Raw genomic sequence first — 20,349 nt, 5'->3', positions numbered from 1 at the left:
AATCGCATGTAACCTTTGAACAAATACCAAATTTAGTGCATACAAATTCTGGTCTGTTTTGATTGTGAGACACTCGTCCTTTTATACGATCTCTTGGCTTGATTTTCCAATAGTATGTTCCTGCACAACCGGAGGCTGCAGTTTCAGGACCACAGATCTAGGACCCTGTTGGTTTAGTTTGTAGTCATGTTTGTATATAGCATCAATATATTAATCTCAGTAGTATTTGTTTTTAAATGTGATTTTTAATTCAAAATGCAGCAGAGGTTAATGACTAAGTGTGCTTTGAGTCACAATTTTAAATTTAAACATGAATTTACACAAAAATATAAATGAAAATTGTATATCAATTTTTAAAACAATTAAAAGTCCTAGTCTCTTGAATTATCCAGTATTGTCACGGACTGACTGTATATTGATTAACCTTTCTATATACACATATATATATATATATATATATATATATATATATATATATATATATGTCATTTTGTGACAAAATCACAACAGCACCAAAGCGAACCCCTTTTCCATCAGTTGCTGCATGGATAGAATGGCTGTAGGCTTCAAACTCTAGAGAAAGAGAGAGCGAGAGACAGAGAGAGAGAGAGAGAGAAAAATAAGAAACATAAACAGAATATTCATGTTACTTACATCTATATATATATGATTTAACACTTATGCACTGTTGGAGTTTTAGAGAGAGAGCCAAACAGAATATTCATGTTACTTACATCTAATCACAAAACTTCAAATGTGTAAGTACATAAGAGAAATACCCACCAATTAAATGATCTCCCTTCTTTCCTCAATTGTTCGTCAATCTTTCTATTAAAATTCTTCCACTTCACTGAAATAGTTATCAGAGAACAATCACTTTTGTGATAACAGAAATATCAGTAGCAAAATGGTGCACTAGGCATTGTGCAAAAATAATTCATATTGTACTCTGACCTGAAATGATAATCTGGACAAGAAAGGAAGACCTGCTCAGCCTCCTGCAAGGACAAATTCCAGAGGGCAGCCAGGGCATATATGATGGCCTATGAAAAACATTAATATAAATATACTGTTATAGCACTACTGAACAGTAAGATATTAAACATGGGTCCATACATGAGTAGCGCCAGCATGTAGTTTATACAGTAGCTTTTGTTAGTGCAGGAGCAGGACACAAACAAACATTACATGGACCGGCATACCTCCGGAAAAAGAACATCACAGATGAACTTCATCTGTGAAGCTCAATTCTGTTGGTGTTCTATCAGCACTCCTCTCAGATAAGAAACAAGATGTCCTGCTGTTCCTCACTGTTGAGGTAGACAGGCACGCGGGAAGAGGTTACCTTATGTAACCACTTAGAGGGCTTCCCGTTGAGTACACCCTTATGGACAAACCATGGTACAAAAACAGTTATTTATAAGAAATGTATACTTTTAAGATAAAGATACAATAATTTGCAGCATAGTTAAAAGATACAATAGTACCACCAAATGCTCCTCAGATCCCTGTAACTTTACTATAAAGTCCACCAGTCTCTTTTCTCCTGTGGTGCGGTCATCCACAGACTCAATGTGGACTGGGACCTTCTCAGAGACAGGCTGAAGAGTTCCTTGGACCAAGTTTCTGGCCTCATCAGTCCAGAAGGCAAACCGCTGACCATACCTTTCAGACATTAAGAAGATTAATCTAAAGTACTGCATAGGCAGAAACTAAGGCATTTGGTGCACAAGTGATGCACACAAATGTCTAATTGACTCAAAGGTGTGGTTTAAAACTGTTTAAAGCACAGGTAGTTCCAGTCTGTTTGTACAGAAATTAATATACATATATTGTTTAGTGGTGCCATACAATTCTATTTTGAAGCGCTCCATCAGAAGAAGACACCACCGAATTAAAGGCATGTCCATCTGAAAGATGTGTGACAGTGATGAGGAGAATCTTTAGTTCATGATGTATCTATTTTCTTCATGACGAAGAGTGTACACACAGACAACATGTAAAAGTGAGAAATTTCCTTGTACATTTTTTTTTTTTTTAAATCAACTAACCTCCTGGAAGTCAAACCCCACACCTGTCACAATGCAAAGGGTATACTGCAATAGAAAAGATGGAAGACATTTTATTCACAATGTTGACAGAAACTTGTATAAAGTTGACAAAAAATTGAGACCTTACCATAAGCATGAAAATCCTGCAGTCATTTCCAAAGGTTTGGCGTGGCAATCCCTAAAAGCAGCAAAAAAGGTAACACACAAGTCAAATTGATGAAAGCCATTGCCACTCTTTTAAATTATGACATCTACATGATATGCAGAATATGGGATTTTTTTTTAATTAAAATGATAATAATGTAGCCGAAATATTATCAGTACAGGCTATAAGAACGTAGCCGAAAATATAAATTGTTATATGAACATGTCAAACAGTATGCCTCATGTGTGAACCTAAAAATGGCTCTGTACTCATCATCACCAAATCCAGACTCATGCATTGCGTACAGTGAGTCTAAAAAGACAATCTCTCTCATGAGTGGCTTCATGATCTATAATGTGATGTTTGGTTAAAGATACACAACATTTTAAAAGTCATTAGGACAAAAAGTAGAGCTGGAATTGACAGTTTGAACTTTCATGATTAAACAATTACCACTACATGTACTATCTAGAATATTGTAACAGTACCAATCCCTTACACAGAGAACGAAGTGCTCTGGCCCATTTGAGTTGGTCCATGCTGGACACACCAACAAGTCTTTCATGTCAACATCCTCCTAACATTAATCAAATGTCTTGTCATTACGCAGATCTACATTTCTGTAACCACATTTTATTTTATGCATACTCACTGGAAAGTTGACAGCCATGTTTTTTGGTGTACACTTCCATGTAGGAATTACGTACATGTCCTCTATGTCTTTTTCCTATGGTAAAAAAAAAAAAAAAAAAAAAAAAAACTGAAAGCATGTAACTACTTTGAAAGTAGACAATAATATGAAAGAATACAGTAACATACAGTACATATTATGTTAATTTAGGCTTTAATCTTGTGTTTCTATACATGTCACATACATGTTGCTGAGCTGCTTCATTAATCAATTTGAAGCAGGCATTCCCAATCTACAAGAAAACAACCAAAGCAAATATCATTAAAAAAAAAACAATCAATAAAAAAATACAAAAATGACTAATCCCCTCCTATTTTTTACAAACTTCCCATTACGCACCTGGAAATCCATGTCTCTTTGTAACCCTAGGCTCCAAAACTCTTCACGGGTGAGACATGTGGGCCCTTCTTTTATAATAATTTCTGCTCCAGGCCGTCTCATGTCCAGAACATAGCTGAGCTGGAAATAACAGTTATTAGTCCAGGAGCAAATATTCTTGCATTCGGATGGTTTACAATGACTTTAATATTTAAACCAGAAAGACTTAAAAACATGTAGATGATAAACTTTCACTATATCATGGTTACACTGTGCAATTACACAGTGGGTGACATGCACACTGTGGGGTGTGGCCTGTACAGATCATAGATCAAATATCTGTTACACTCATAAATAACAATCAGATAATAGTCTGAGGCATGGCAAACAAATCACATTAATTAGCTTACCAGTTTGTCCTGGATAGGATTCAATTCTTTTTCCCAGGGCTTACACAGTTTTGAGAAGCCGAAGGGTGCTGGCTTTGGCGCAGTGAGGAACGATGGCTTGGGCGCAGTCTTGGGAGCTGCCTTGGGAGTGTCAAGGGATGCTGTCTTAAGGCACTGGCTCTGCTGAAACTAAAGCAGAAAATGAATAAGTGTTCCTATTCATACAGGTCAGTCCATGTTCAAAAAAGCTAACCCATCAAATGAAAGAAGTTCTTAGCACTGATATTCCATAAGCCTTTTGTCATACAGAAAAACATAATTAAGAATTTGACAAGAGAAGAGCAGAATGAGTCCCTCATTACTTACCAGTTGGTACATCAATGCCCATTGGAACAGTGGAGACCTTCTCTGGGGATACTGGATTTACTAAAAATTAAATAATTATTTCAAATTTGAGCAATAAATGTGCTGCATTTAAAACAGAATTGCTTAAAAAGAAAAAAAAAATAATTACCCAACACTGCCTGGCTGTGCCTGTTCATTGTGACATCATTTCCAAAAGCCCTTTTTATGTTGCCTAGACGTTGTTCATTTCTGTACGTGTTATGATGGTGTATAATATTCCTCATAAGGAACAGATGTGTTGAAGGTAAAGCCATGTTTAAAAAGTAATTATTTTTCTTCATTCTGGAAAACAGCTGTTCTGCAACTTGACTGTTTACTTTTCCAGCCAGTTGTGGGACCGTGCGAAGCTTCCGCAGGACATCACGGGGATCTTTCGTATTGTCCTCGTGGAACCGATCATACAAAGCATAATGCTCTGCTGAACCAGTCACTGGATGGCCTTCAGGGTCTGGAATCATTTTTTTACAATTCAGCCAAGGTAGTGAGACCTTCAGTTTCCCATCTTTGGCTTTGGCTATGTTGTCTGGAGTTGGGGGGCTTAACCGTCATTCAAAGGGTTTGAAAGGCAAACTTTCTGGTTCTCTAAGATTCATGTGGGTTGCTAACCCACGTGCAAAGTCATATATGATAACATTTGGCATGTGCTTCCAAGAAAGCAACATGTCTGCAAAGTCACGTGGGCTTTCTGCTCGAATGTTACACTTTATGCTGTACACAATGCCGCATGGGCACATAATTACAGCCCAACCACCTGAGATGGGGGGAAAAAAAGTTGTTTAACCAACTAAACAGGACTTCATCCGTACAGAGTACACTGAAAATAAAAGTCAGATAATTAAAGAGAGGCACCTTTGGAAGTTATTCCACCCAGGGGCAAACCCTTCAAAATAATGCTAGCACACACAAAGTAAACTATGTAAAATGTAGCCTACCTAAAGCAGCCCAGATCTTTTGAAAAACCTAGTCGTATGTCTACCTTGACTTCATTTCATTTGACAATCTCAGAAGGAGGTCAGCTCGTGATCCAGACGACTCTAACCCACACTCCTTACATAATTTCCTAACCACCTGAACCTATAAAATAAAACAAATTAAATGTATGAGGAGACACATGTTTTTGAAAATAATGGCAACTAAAAATAGAAAATCTAATGAATATTGTGTTACCTTCTGCTCGTATAGTTCCTCTCTTAGGCGGTCCTCTGTTACTGTCATTTCAGAGACCTCAGCCGGTTTTGGAGGACGGACTTTTTGATATTCCGTATTAAGAACATGGTTTGATCTACATGTTTTTGGACCTATCCATGGTGCCCAAAAGTTATAACTTGGTGGGACTGTAAATGGATTTTTTTGTTGACCTTTGAAAATATGACATCAAAAAACAAACAAAAATAATTGTTAAAATAGCTTAATATTTACATAGTGATAAATGTAAACATATTATGTATCTATGTCCATGTTACTTTGTCTGTTTGCCACACAATTTTGCAGTCATTTAAAAAAAGGCTAACATATTTAGAAATTGTTTGCTTGCTTGAATTACTTGTAACAAATCCTTGACCAATCCTCTCCAATGAAAGTGCCTCCCAAAAAATTTGCATATCAACCTCTCCGTTGAAGTCTTCTGGGGGTGGTGAAAGGTCACTTACTAAAGAAATAATGTAAAAACATTACACAGAAGTCAAATGTGTATAGAAATTAAAAGCTGTGTGAAACTCTGGGTGTATTTGGGGTGAAAATTAATACTAGAAGATAACACTTTTCAATGAAAGCATGCTTACCTGACAAATGGAAGGCCCCCCTCTTATGGAGGTCCATGATGACAACTGGTGGGTGGTCCCCACAGTTCACGCAGGAATACTCATAGTCATGTTCTGTAAGAGCTTCAAAGTGAAGATATCCTTGCATAATCGTATCAGCTGAGGGAAACTGCACCCCTGTAGTCCTTTCCAAATACTCTACCACTCTGCTGACAGCAGTATGGACCTAAGAAAGAAACATAATAATGAAAAAACAATTATGCCAATTTTTAACTGTACATTTCCCCCCACAAAAAAAATGAATTAAATAAAAAACATAAATCAATTAAGATAAAAAAATACCTGTAGCATATTCCTAATAGTTATGCATAAAGGGAGGTCAAGGAGTATCCGATCATTAAAATTGTGTATGCCATCTTTCCACTCTTGGTAGCAAAAGTAGGCTCCAAACTGATGACAAGACTTACAGTAGGTAGAAACATCTGGAAATTCAAAGATTCAACAAAAATCACAGTTTCCAAAACATTGTATGAATTTTAAAAGTATCCCAAATCTCCCATAGCAGATTTAAATTTTTATAATAATAATGATAATAATGAATATACATTATGAAATTACCTTGAACAATACGTGAGCTGGTGAGGATTTTCGCCTTTTGTGTAATAAGGACCGGGTCACTCAGGGGTACATTGCCAGGGCAGTGCTGGCACATCATCTCTTCTGGAATTATATGCCTTGTGTATTCCTTTTCCACTGATGGAAGCCGAAAATGTTCAGGAAGTACAACAGGTAACTTTTTGTTCTTCAGAATATACTGGACCATGACTTTCAATTGGTCATCTTTTGGTGGATACGTTATGTCACCCAGATCAGCCTCATCATCTCGGTTTTCATTCCCTGCTGATGTTAGGACTTCCACTTCCTCAGTGCTCCGCACTTTTCTGAAAAGTTCACGGTGTGTCTGAAATAAGTGCCATATTTGTGTACGCATGATCTCTTTGTCCGATGACAAGGACAGTACCATGAATTTTTTTTTGTGTCATACGACACAATGACCCTTTCCAATCAACTGTAATATGACACTGTATGCTCATAAATAGAGATGTATTTCACTGACTGAGGCATTCCAATTTTGCAGTACACAGACAAAGGTACATGGTTGCTGTTGGCAAGGTTTTGCAGATCAAAGCAAACCTTCTTTTTTTATCCTCACCAAACCACTTGCTCTTCACCATTTCAGTAAGTGTATCTTCACTCAGTACAGGAAAGGAAGCATAGGATGAACAGTATGTTATTGATTTAAGGTGTATGCACTGATATGCTTTCAACCCACTCATCCATGCCAACTCCATGTTCACCTGGCACTCAGTGGATTCACAGAAAACATGTTGATTTTCCCCCCATATAATATTAAAAACAATCATACATATACATATACCATGAAATGATTTGTGGACGGTATAAATTCCATTCTCCAGATCAATACATTCATTCTGAAGGTGGGAGGTTGCTGTGATGTCCTTTCGTTTACTTGTGTGCGCTTCCTTTCTATGTGCCTCTTTAAATTTGTCTTATGCATGAGATGGTGGCATATGGGACACTTTTTCTTTAGTTTTGTCTTCACACAGACCCTTTGCATCTGTTCACTTGGGGTTGATGGCAGAGTGGTGGTGGTTGTAATTGCTGGATCTGGCATGGTGGTGGTTTTTGTAAATGGATCTGGGATGGTGTTGGTTGCTGTTGTTGGAACTGCCAACTTGATCTTTTTTGGAGATGGGATGGTTGTCAATGTCAGAGCTGGGATTGTGCTGGTTATGTCAGGGTGCTTCTCCTTGCACGAAGACAAGTGTTTAATAAAATCAGATTTACGTAACAGCATTCACTGGCAGTGGATATAGTAGTAATGCAACTGTGGTCGGCAGTGTAACCCACATCTGTGAATGGTATACCCTATAATGGTATAACAAGAACATAGAATAGATCATATATTTCAATTTGTAAATTATGTATACCCAAAATTTGAATTAGGTGTTTGGTTTTCAAAAACAATTCAGAGAGCTTTGATTCACTGCTCAAATGGAACTGATCATAAAATACATTCTGCTTTTAATGCACATTTTAACTCCAGTTGCATTTCCTGAGGGAATGTTTGAAAACTTTACCTTCATGGATAACTGCACGATTGAAATGGCTCTCTAAATGGGTTCTGATCTTGCTCAACTTTGATGGGTGGAACAAAGCTGAACTACAGAATGGGCAGTGAAAGTCCTTGCAGCATGTGGTGCATCTCTTCAATTCGGGCAGGTATCTGCCTTTTTGGATTTTTATATGCATCTTGAAAAAGAGAGAGCCTACTTGTTAGAATATTTTGAGATCATGAAAATATCCCTAGTGCCCTTTTTAATCATCTGTCCTACAATGAGCCTAACAACACATGATAACAATGGACTGTATGTGGAGTAGGCCTGCAGATTAGGCCAAATTGTAACAAGCTATTAAAACTGCACCAAACGCCTCATTCATCATTGCAAAAAACAATGCCAAAACAACAGGCTAACACATAGTGCAACTAGGCAGTCAGTGCAGTTTAATTATGAAAGATATTTTATACTTAAATATGGTAAAACAACGAATATTAAGCCAGTATTCACACTAATACATTAAGCTGCAGGTAAATCTTACAAACCTTACATCAACCATGCTCGTCATCTGATAAGTTTAATTAATGTGCTGGCTAGATTCACTTATAATACTTTGTCATTAAAACTCAACAAGGATTTATGAAATCATGGCCACGAATTAACGTCATAGTAATTAATAAAACTAGCTCACAAATTCTTACTTTGGTGGGAATTAATTATTAATTCATAGTTAGCAGTTCTCAATATGTAAACTTCGCACCGTTTAAACGTTATAAAATAAAACTTAATTAAATATCGGTACTCACCGTCTGATTGCTGTCCACGTCATCCATCTTTAATTAGTGTTGATCCAGTACGGTAGGTGGCGCTGTCACAAAAAAAACTAGGGTCCTAGAACTGCGGTCCTGAAACTGCAGCCTTCGGTTGTGCAGGAATACCCTTCTCTGATTTTTCTCTCACAAATGCAGTTGAGCAACTTCCTCTTCCAGAACAGCAGGTGGCGCTGTGGTGATTTTACAGTAGTGCTGAAACACGTTTATGAAAATGAGCGGCGAACAGGTGGGTTTCTGTCTTACTGTATCTATAATAAACATTTTTGAGGTTTTCACAATGCCACACCTACTTCAATATAAAAAATTTAAATAAAATACAATAATTTAAACATATTCATGTGACCGATCAGTGCAAAATCAAGCACTGAAACATGTTTATGAAAATGAGCAGCGAACAGGTGAGTTAATGTTTTTATTAACCCTTTTTGAGGGTTTCTTTTTCAAAATGTTGATTATATATATTGGTAGAGCAAGTCACATTAGCACTTACTAGCACTCCACTATCTCTAGGCTAAAGCTTTAGCTATATCAAACCACAACACGTTTTAATTAATTATAAACATTATTAATTATCAAAATTTACTATAATTAGTGATTATGTGTCGTTGTCCATAACAACTTGAAATATGATTCATTTAATTGAAATATGGGTTTCATATTTCTGTCCAAATTAATATTTTGAGGACAGGCAAGTTAAGAAACATTTTGTTGATTCTTCATATTCATTAATTATTAAATTACATTAACAATAAAGCTGAGTGAATTCCAATGAAGTAAATAAATAAATGGGCTGAGGGTTACTCAGTGGACGGTTTAAATAAATAAAACCACAAAAAAAATGGTTATTGTAGTTAAACAATGCCAACCACAAATGACCAAATCTGGTTCAAACACCATCGTTTAACTACAGAATTTGTGTGGTTATACAAATGATAATCAATACACCAAAAAACAACACTTTAATTACTGTAATAAAACCATGGTTGGTTTTCGTAAGGTGCATTGTGAAAGTATTTGTTTTATAATGTTTTTTTCCCCCCTTGTTTTATTTTCATGCTCTTAACAGGAAATAAGTAACAGATAGACATGGGGTTCAGTGTGAGAGAGTAAAGGCCTCAATGCATCGTGTTGGCACCATGGGCATCCTCTCCTATCTGAACATGCTCCGGTGTGTTATTTATCACAAATACTCACTTCCTGGACCCAAAGCACTTGTACACATTGATACAAACCACAAACTGATCCGCTGAGTGTATGTATGTATGTATGTATTGTGTCTGTCTGTCTAATCTAAGCAGTCCTATATCTAGCTAATCTCTACTGTATGTTAATTATCTGTCTGTCTAATCGACACCAAAGTCTCTTTAAGACAAGTCATGTGCAGCTCCTATCTCTTTGAATGGGGAAACATCAAATTATACAAAACTGTTCACTAGGCTTGCAATTAAATTTCATATTTGAAATCACCAAAGAAATCTGATAACAACTGTGTCATAAATGTTGTTTATTTTGTTCAAATAGTGTTATAAAAAGCTTACTATTAAGGGTAGATCAGCCAGTGCGCATGCGCAATCCTGAGAGCACGTCTCAGAGAGCTGACTGTTTCTATATCAACCAGTATTTCTAATGCCAGTGACACGTTGACTTTAACTATTAGTGATTGGTTCCTTCATTCAGAAGGCGGGGCTTCCTGTGATTGAGTGGCCATATTAAGCGTTGCATTTTTCCCCATTCAAAACTATACGAGTGACACGTCTTGGGTATTCTAAAGTCTTTGTCGACACGACCAGAATAATTTCTGGAGGATCCATTGTGACTGGAGTAATGATGCTGAAAATTCAGCTTTGAAATCACAGCAATAAATTACATTTTAACAGATATGCACATAGAAAACATTTTAAATATTAAAAATATATTACAATATTTGCTGTATTTTGGATCAAATAAATGCAGGTGAACAGAACAGACTTCTTTAAAAAACATAAAAATCTTACCGGTAAGTAGTCCTATATATCTGTCTGTCTGTCTGTCTGTATCTATCCAGCAATCTATCTCAAACTTTTTAATGCATGATTTTGTTGTCTAAAAGAAATACTCAATTCTATAATCAGAATTGTCTATTGAAAATCCAATATATCCAATGAAAGTACAATATAGACATCTTTGGTGGCATTGATGGATTTTCAAGAAAGGTAATAATAATATATTATGAAAAATCAACACAAAGTCAGCTTGACCAAACTTTTTTCACTTATCGATATCCTGTTTATTTTCCTATAGATCAGCAAATAACAATCTATCATCTACAGCCTTGGCCTTCTTCCAGCAGTCTATTGAACATTATAGATTTAAATGAACAGCTAAAACAGCAATATTAGCAGCAGCTTCTAAATGTGTATTTTTCTCTTCAGTGTTAAGTGAGAGAGAGAGACTAGAGTTATGTGTTATCCTGGGCTCTTCTGTGTTGTCTGAGGATGGGCTGCAGTCATCATGGTAACTCAAACTCTCAACTGTCACTCAGAATTTAGGAAATTAATTAAACTCATAACAGATTCAAGTAATTTAAACAAAACTGTATATATATGTAAATAAAAAATAGACTTATATAAACACAAATTGAAATATATACAAATGTCATATTTTTGTGACCCAAACTTCAGCCCTGTTCACACTAGTGTGTATTCGTTTTAAAACTGCATTTTAAAAATGAAAATGATCCTCGTCCACACTGGCGCTTTCACTGCATTTCAGAAACGATCTCTGTCCACACTACACAACCCAAAAAAAACAGGTCACATGACCGTTCATGCAGGTACAACCATAGATACCCTTACGAAAAAGAAGTTTATTCAAGTGTGCTATTAGTATACTTCTTTTAAACTAAAAAATAAGAAAGTATGCTTTTAGTTTACTTTTTATGGTACTTCTCAGAAATGGACTTTATGTACTCCTCAGAAATATACTTAAAATGACATTTAAGTATACTTGACTTATACATAAAAAAATTCTAAATATACTTTAAATTTACTTAAGTATACTTAATAAAATAAACTTGAAGTATACTACTTTTTGGTAAGGGTATGTATAGACAGTTTCAAGGGCATAAACAAAACAAATGTTACTGCGCATGCATGCTTTTGTGGCCCTAACTTAACGTCCGGTAGACTTCCAAACAGAATCAGTAACAACAGCTAAGTAGTCCCTCTAGAGTACATTATCTTTGATACGTGCTCTCAGGACTGCGCATGCTCACTGGCTGATCTAGCCTGAAAAATATGCTTTTATAACGCTATTTAAGCAAAAGTAACAACATTTGTGACAGTTGTTGTCAGATTTCTTTGGTGATTTCAAATATGAAATTTAATTTGTAAGCTTGGTGAACAGTTTTGGAGAATTGGATGATTCCCCATTCAAAGAGATAGGAGCTGCACTTGGATGCCCGAGAGACGTTTCAAAGATGGCCCCAAGTGACATGACTTGTCTTAAAAGGACTTTGGTATAAGTAAATGCATCATTAGCGACTGTTTCTATGGGCCGCTATAAGATGGCCGACGCGTCTACATGCTCGGGAGCTGTCGAATGAGGCAAAATCATTTTGGTCCGTTTACACTGAAATGCAAACTAAAACGGGCTCTACAGTGTTTTCAATTGGTCCGTTTACACTGAAATGCAAACTAAAACGGGCTCTACAGTGTTTTCAAAAGTCTCAGTTTTCGAGGGTTGAAAACACCAGAGTAGTGTAAACAACAGGTGTAACCATATAAACATACCCTTTTGTAATGTAAACGTAGCCTTTGTAAATTTGAGTTTTACTTGGGTGCCGATATGTGTGTGTGTGTGTGTCTAGTTTGATGGTTAATCCTCCTAATTCTAGCACTAAAGAGTATTGAGCTGAAATTCCACCCGTGTTACATTTTTAAAATCACTACGCATCATAAAAAAGGGTTCACCCACAAATGATAATTCCCTGTAAAGTCAAATTTAAGTATGTGTTCTGAGTTTGTCATACCACAGAAAAATTTGTTTTTAGCCACCCAGCAAAATTTGAATGATAAAAAAAGGCCGGTAAGTATATAAAATAAGCTATCAAAATCTCGAAAAAATGAGCAGTAGTCTCAGCTCTCAAACGCTGGGGGCGTGTCCGCTGGCTGCGCTGAAACCCACGCCCACTCACGGGAATGCAGTCGCCACACTCAACTGTCACCGCTACAGCCGGAATGGATGCTCCTAACAGCTTAATTAGTTAGTGACGAAGGCATAGCCAGCAAACTGTAGGCTGTAGTAAGTAACAGTATGACAGTAACTCGCGGTGAGCAGCGAACTGATGCGAATGTGCTCTATTTATATTGTTAGGGGCGTTCCAGGAGCTCAGGGGGACGCAGTGCGTCATCAATCCCCCGTTTTAGCCCCGCCCAAAAAAATCCAGATCACAGCAATGGTGAGAAACTGTTTAACGGTCTAAGTCCACAATTCAGTGTTTCACAGTTCACAGTCTTTGTAATATGTTACATCAAAACAACACTAAAAAGAATAATATCAACATACATAAAATCTTCACCTAAAAACAAACAATATTTAAAGGGTTCACCCACAAATGATAATTTGGTCATTATTTACTCCCCCTCATGTCACTCCAAACCTGCATAACTTACTTTCTTCTCTGGAATCTGAACAGTATGTTGGTAACAAAACTGTTTCAGTGTCATTGACTTCACCCACTGTACAGACCAAAAATATAATGGAAGTCAATGGGAACTGAAACTGACCTTCTTAAATGTATCTTCTTTTGTATTCCACCAATGAAAGACAGTCATGCAGGTATAATGACATGAGGGTGAGTAAACAATTTTTGGGGTAAACTATCCTTAATTTCAGACTATAACACTATTCCAGTGTTGATTTCGTTGACAAAAAATTTTCATCATAATATTCGTCAACTACAGTTTTTTCACCGACGACAACGAGAGGATAATGAACTAAAACTCTTTTTGAATAACAAAAACTATGACATAAATCTATTGTCTTTTTCGTCAGCGAATAAAAACGAGACGAAAATGTTAGGGAGGGACAATTTGGGAAGAGATTCATTCAGAACGAAATCTGCTGTGTGGTTTGGAGGTTAGATGCGTACATATGAACCGGCGGGACATAAGCTAACATACACTTGCTGCACATCGCATAAAAAGTTAATAAATGTCAATATGTGGGAGTAAGAGAAGAGCAGACATATGGATAAATCAGACACTGATGCATACACACACAGAAAGCGAGCGAGTACTCTTTCGCATTGCATGAACAGAGAATTACACACAAAATGATGTTGAATTGTCCGTTCTGATGAGTATTCATGTAAACACATTTGATTATGTCTTAAGTGAATGTAAGCAGTAGGGAGAACGCGTGTATCACTACATTTCATCCATTGCAGCTGTGCATTCGGTTTTAAAGGGACAGCAGCCTAATTTAGTTGCAGTTGTCAGAGTCATTAGCCGCTTTTCCACTGTGGGGCCAGTGCGAGCCAGTGCTTTAAAAGGGCCGGGCGGGGCTAATGACGATTGTGATAACATTTTAGTCTTAAGTGTGTCAAAACTCTAAGATTGACGTCAATTTACTCTTATTCCTCGACTTAAGAATAAGAGTGATTCATAAAGGTTCCTAAGTGTAAAGACTTAGCTCCTAAATTATTTAAGAGAGGTGGAGAGGTCTCCAAACCTAGTTAGGAGTAACAAGATGGCAGCAAAGAGGAGGAGACACGCTTTCCAATGAAGATATGATATACTAGTGTTATATGATGATATAGAGTTGATAAAACGATACAAACTTGATGGTCATGATACTCAATTCTTTCTGTAACTGACCAAGTAAGAAATGTAATAACTTCTTCCACTCTACAAATCAATGCTCTAGTTGCAGAAATGAAAGTAGTAATTACATTTTTTGACTGGAGAACTGGAAAAATGCAGCAATACACTAGTGAGCAGTGTCTTAACTATTGTGGCACTAACCTCACCAAACACAACAGTGGCCAAAAGTGATGTGTGGAGTTTTTTTAAAAAAAAAAAAATTATGACCCTACATTTCTATTAAACCATCAAAATACGAGGGAAAAAACACTGACCAGTGCTGCCAACTGATTTCAATTGAAAGCAGCTAAAACAGCTGCTAAATGTTGCTTGATTATGTCATAATGGCGAGTTCACTGATCTATATAAATATAAATATAAATATAGATCAGTGGGAGAGTCTCTGAATCTAGGTAAGGTTTGTCCAAGAAATTGATTTTGCTAGGCTTTTGAAAAAATCTCAAAAGGGGTGTCACTAAACTGGCAACACTGACATTGACTACAACATAATCAGTTATTAAAGAGCACCTATCATGGAATTTTGAAATTTACCTTTCATGTAGTGTGTAACATAGATCTAAGTGAACAAAAACATCCTGCAAAGTTTGAAATATGACAGTGCACCGTATATAAAGTTATTGTCTTTCAAAAGTAAGAGTCGACTCTGAGTCATTTTTATGAATCGTTAGAAGACCGAAGCTTTTTTCTCTGACTAGATGACGTCAACTTTGTCAAGTTATTTGAATACGATACGCCCCACTTATTGCCGCTCCAAGACGCCAGTGAAAAACTAGAAAACATCATGGCGACGAGACGCTGTGATCTGAAGTGCGACTCAAAAGCAAACTTTTTTTCATCTGCCCAAGGATGAGCATTTGAAGACTAAGTGGCTACAATTCATATATACAACTGTACCACAGAAGTATAGTCCCGAGCCTTGTGCTTTGTTCACGCCATTTTGAAGACGATTGCATTACCAACTTATATGCAATCAAACTTGGATTCGCGAGCCGGCTGATATTGAAGGAAGGTTCAGTTCCAAGTGTATTTGCATCAGCGTTCAGCTTCCTCCGTTAATAACCGGTCCGGGTTATTACTAATTGTTGCTTTTACGTTTTATGTAGCATGCTTAATAATTGTTTGGTTGTTGTGTAAGCACCGTTTAGCTTCTAGGTCTTCAATGACAACATTTATTGAGATATGTGAATTGTTTGTCGTTGTGTTGTCTGATCAGTATTTTAAAGTTGCAAATTGTTTCTCTGTGTAGTTGTAGCCCCAGTTAAATAACTATTACTATGTAAATTTTTTTATATATGCTTTCTATCTTTTCAAAGTACATATAATGTGTTTCCAGGTAAACCACAATATTACTGTCTTACTGAAGTAGTTCTAAAAATTCGCAGTGAACCTAAGAATATGTCGATTATTATAGACTGAAGTAGTTCTAATTACTTTGTTTAATAATAAAGAATGTAGTGTAGCACACAGACTTTATGATAATTGTGAAACTGCTGTTTATTGTGCTGCACTGGCAGTTACAGGGTTAATGCGGGAGAGATGAGTTGATTTCGGCTGGTGCTCCTGTGATACAACTGTTCTGCGTTCTGATTAAAAGTTAAGACCAAGCGTCTTTTGTCTGATCGTTCTTCAAACATTACAGTAGACATATTTTGGTTTACAAACTGTATTGTTTAATCAGTAGTCAGGTTAGCACTCGGCTAACGTATCCACCTAGTGTTCACAGTTTAGCAGCAGCTAAACTTTAGCTGTGGGCACGATTCGCTTGCATAAGTGTTTTTGTATTTTATGTCATTATAAGAACGGATTTGATTATATTATTGTTTTATGTAAAGGTGCTTTGTCAATGGTAGCGCTGGCTAACTGGCCTAAAAGACTCATCTCTGTGGCCAATCACAACAGTTTGGCCAGCTGACCAATCAGAGCAGAGTAGGCTTGAGGAAGGGCAGGGGCTTGCTCCCGAACTTGCTTGAAACGAATCATTTCCTAATCATTGGCAAATGACTCTAATATTAAATGGTATATTCTGAGAAAATTACAATGTTTTCTGATCTTAGATGCATTTAAACCTGTTGTAGGGCACTCCAATACAATATTAGGACACTCTAAAATACCATATGACCTGCTCTTTAATATTACTCATACATCACATACAGTCTGTATGATTCAACTTTTCTCCATGGTCAGTGTTAAAAAAGCAAACAAAAATCACAATACATTTCAATACTTGTAGAATCCATATATATGATAGAATAATAAACTCAATTCAGCACTCAGGTATTGTGATATTACTGGATCATGGTCTTTTTCTGATTTGTGATACACAATTCAAACTGAGGACACATGAAAGGTCTCTCTCCAGTGTGAAGCCTCATTAAGTTACTTATCTCTTATTTCTGAAGCTTTTTCCAACACTAATCAAATGTAACAGCTTCTCACTAGTGTAACTGTTCATATGATAGCTAAGGTTTAGTTTTGTTGAGTTCTTCCACACAGTGTGTGAGAGTTTAAAGCTTCTCACCAGTATGAATCCTCAAGGGCCTTTTAAAGCTAACTTTTTCCATTGAAACTATTTCCACACTGTTGGCAGGTGAAAAGCCTCTCTCCTGTGTGAATCTTCATATTGACTTTAAGGTTTCCATGTTCACTGAACTCTTTCCACACTGATGGCGATGAAAGACTCTATCCTGTGTGAATCCTCATGTGGACATTAAAGTATCTTTTTTGAATGAAACGCTTTCCACACTGCTGGCAGTTGAAAGGTTTCTCTCCTGTGTAAATTCTTATGTGGTCTTTAAGAGTGTTTTTGATGAGTGTGAACTCTTTCCACATTGTAGGGCAGGAGAAAGGCTTCTCTCCAGTGGTGAATTCTAATATGCCTGTTAAAGCTTCCTTGTTGAGCAAAACCTTTTCCACACTGAGGGCATTTGTAAGGCTTCTCGCCGGTGTGAATCCTCATGTGCCTTCTAAGGATTCCTTTTTCATTGAAACTCTTTCCACACTGTTGGCAGGTGAAAAGCCTCTCTCCTGTGTGAATCCTCAAGTGGACTTTAAGGCTTCCATGTTCACTGAAACTCTTTCCACACTGATGGCAAGAGGTAAGACCTTCTCTCCTGTGTGAATTATCATGTGCCTTTTAAGGTATCTTTTTAGAGTTTAACTCTTTCCACACTGTTGGCAGGTGAAAGGTTTCTCTCCTGTGTGAATCCTCATGTAGACTTTAAGGCTTCCATGTTCACTGAAACTCTTTCCACATTGAGGGCAGGTGAAAGGCTTCTCTCTAGTGTGAACTATCATGTGCCGTTTAAGGTTTTCCCTTTTTTATGGAAAACTCTTTCCACATTGTTGGCAGCTGTAAGGCTTTTCTCCGGTGTGAATTCTCATGTGGACTTGAATGTTTTCCTTGTTGATCAAAAACTCTTTCCACATTGTTGGCAGGTGAAATGACATCTAGTTTCCAGTATTTTTAGGTCTTTTTTGTGTCAAATTCTGTGTCGTGTCAATCTGTGAGCGACTGTATGATGATTTTTGTCCAGTTACGAAATCGTGTTTCTTAAACTGATCTTTATCTTGTATTTCATTAAGTTCTTCACTCTCTTCTTTCAGATCTTGGGTGAAAAAGAGATAAAATACATGTTAATACCTGCTTAAAAGCAACAGTAGAAGAGAAGTCAATCATTGTCAAATATGCCATTTTTTCTGAAAAAAGGGTCACAGTCCTGGGACAGTTAAAGGTCCCATGACATGAAAATGTCACTTTATGAGGTTATTTAACATGAATATGAGTTTCCCCTAGCCTGTCTATGGTCCCCTGTTGGCTAGAAATTTCGATAGGTGTAAACCAATCCCTGTGTGTCCTGCTCTGCCCTTTGAGAAAAATGAGAGCTCAGACGGGACGATCTGGAATCTTCCTCTTATGACGTCATACGGGGAAAGGTTACCTCCCCTTTCTCTGCTTTGCCCGCCCACAGAATTTGGAGAAAATGGATTCAGTTTATTTTTTACATTTAATTCAGTCGCAATGTCAGCACAGGTGTTACAAACAGACTTTTACGATATGGATTCGACAGCACCGCCACAACCAGTGAGTAACAGTGTTCATTAATGCCTGATCTGTGATCAGTGATTTCTGATGTGTAGCTAATTATTCAAGTTCACACAGACTTTATTTCTAAATCGTTTAATAATGCCAATGAATAAACGAACAAATCCAGTGACTAAACTATCAACTTCAAATTGTTTCTCTTAGTAGCATAGCATCAAACAAATCTGTTATTTAAATTGTGATTAAACTACAGAGAGCAATCAAAGAATGCTCCCTTTATATTGTTCGGAGCTGTGAATCACACATCGCGAGTATATTTGCACACTTGGCCAAACCGCCGTTATAATGAATGACGCTGTTATGCTGCAGAACAAAGCTCTTACTGTATTCATGTTGATATTGTGTTTGCTGTTAGTTGTGGTGAAAGCATTTTGTGAGAGAACGTGTTGCAATGAAGAGATCACTGCATTCACACGATAAACAGACTCTGTCTACTCAATGCTCATCACTGCAGCCTTTCATGTGATGGGAAAAGATCTAAAAAATAATGCTATAATCAACCCTTTCACGATACGTTAATCTCTACAGCTGTAATAGTAAAAAACATGTAATACGCATTTTGAATGCAAAGATGTCAATGCCAATCACAACAGTTGGCGTTTACTCACAGTCTAACATTAGACACACCCCTTCAAACAGAGCATTCAAGCCAGAGGACTAAAATCAGGATATAAAAATGCCTTTTATTTCTAAATGTTAAATGTAAAAATCATACTAACAATATAAGTACACCTCAGCAAACATTAAAAAACATTTTAAGAAAAGAAAATAAGCCACATCATGGGACCTTTTAAGCTCCAACCTGCAGCAAAACTACCTTTAGTTTGCAGGTAAAGAAGACCTTGACTGAGGTGTGCTAAATTAGAGTTGAAGCTAAACTCTGCAGTGTTGTGACCCTCCAGGAACTGAATTAGACATCCCTGGTATAAAATATTAGAAGGATATTATCCTCATTCAACAAGAAAACTATATGTTAAGAGTTAAATGAACTACTTTCAAACTAACAACTTCTGGTTACTGTGGTAACAAGACATGGCATCAAGATAAGACTCATCAAGGCTTGAAATTCATGTTTCAATACTTCTCTAAAGTCCTGCAACAACTTAAAGTAACTCATAACATCTCAAGTTCTTATCATCTTCAGATTCAGGGGGCGTTAGAAAGATTCCACCAAACCCTGAAGTCACTTTTGAGATCCTACCGTGTCGAACTTGACTGTGACTGTGAAGAGGGACTCCCTTGGATGTTATATGTTATTATGTTATTTGTGAAGTTGTACTATAGAGCATCAAGGCCCCGATTTACTTCAACCTTATTCGAAGAATGAACTCATATGATGTCATTTCAAACAAAATAAGTCGAAACGAAGTTCGTTTTGAGTTTGTTTCGGCAGTTCGAAACAGCTCACCAAAGCAAACTTTCTGGGGGAGTTTGTTTTGGCTCCTAAACACCTTTAAGCTTCCATTGGTCCGTGGCGGTTACACAGTCGGTGAGCGTGTTCTGAAACTCCACCTTCTTTGACGTGCCATTTTTTTTCCCGGTTTGTACCATAGAACATCTCCTGATTACACTGGAGTGTCAAATAGCTGAGCTGGCACAAATATATCTGCACCTGTACAATCGCTCGCGGAGAGACTTTCTAGAAAAAAA

The 20,349-nt window shown here is 37.0% G+C and overlaps 1 long non-coding RNA gene and 1 pseudogene across 1 annotated transcript; both read right to left on the bottom strand.

Annotated features, from left to right (window-relative positions):
• Nucleotides 1–3,971: 3,971 nt before the first annotated feature.
• Nucleotides 3,972–4,733, bottom strand: LOC122141043 (annotated as a pseudogene).
• Nucleotides 4,734–7,300: 2,567 nt separating this feature from the next.
• LOC122140708 lies at nucleotides 7,301–8,767 on the bottom strand. The gene is made up of 3 exons (XR_006157297.1): nucleotides 8,707–8,767; nucleotides 7,922–8,093; nucleotides 7,301–7,709 (listed from the first exon to the last, which is right to left on the bottom strand). It is a non-coding gene; the product is annotated as an uncharacterized LOC122140708 (long non-coding RNA).
• Between the last annotated feature and the right edge of the window lie 11,582 nt (nucleotides 8,768–20,349).

The sequence above is a fragment of the Cyprinus carpio genome, chromosome A4 (assembly GCF_018340385.1).
Source record: "Cyprinus carpio isolate SPL01 chromosome A4, ASM1834038v1, whole genome shotgun sequence".
NCBI lineage: Eukaryota > Metazoa > Chordata > Actinopteri > Cypriniformes > Cyprinidae > Cyprinus > Cyprinus carpio.
Note: the sequence above shows the minus strand (reverse complement) of the source record. Positions and strands in the feature narration are given on the sequence as shown.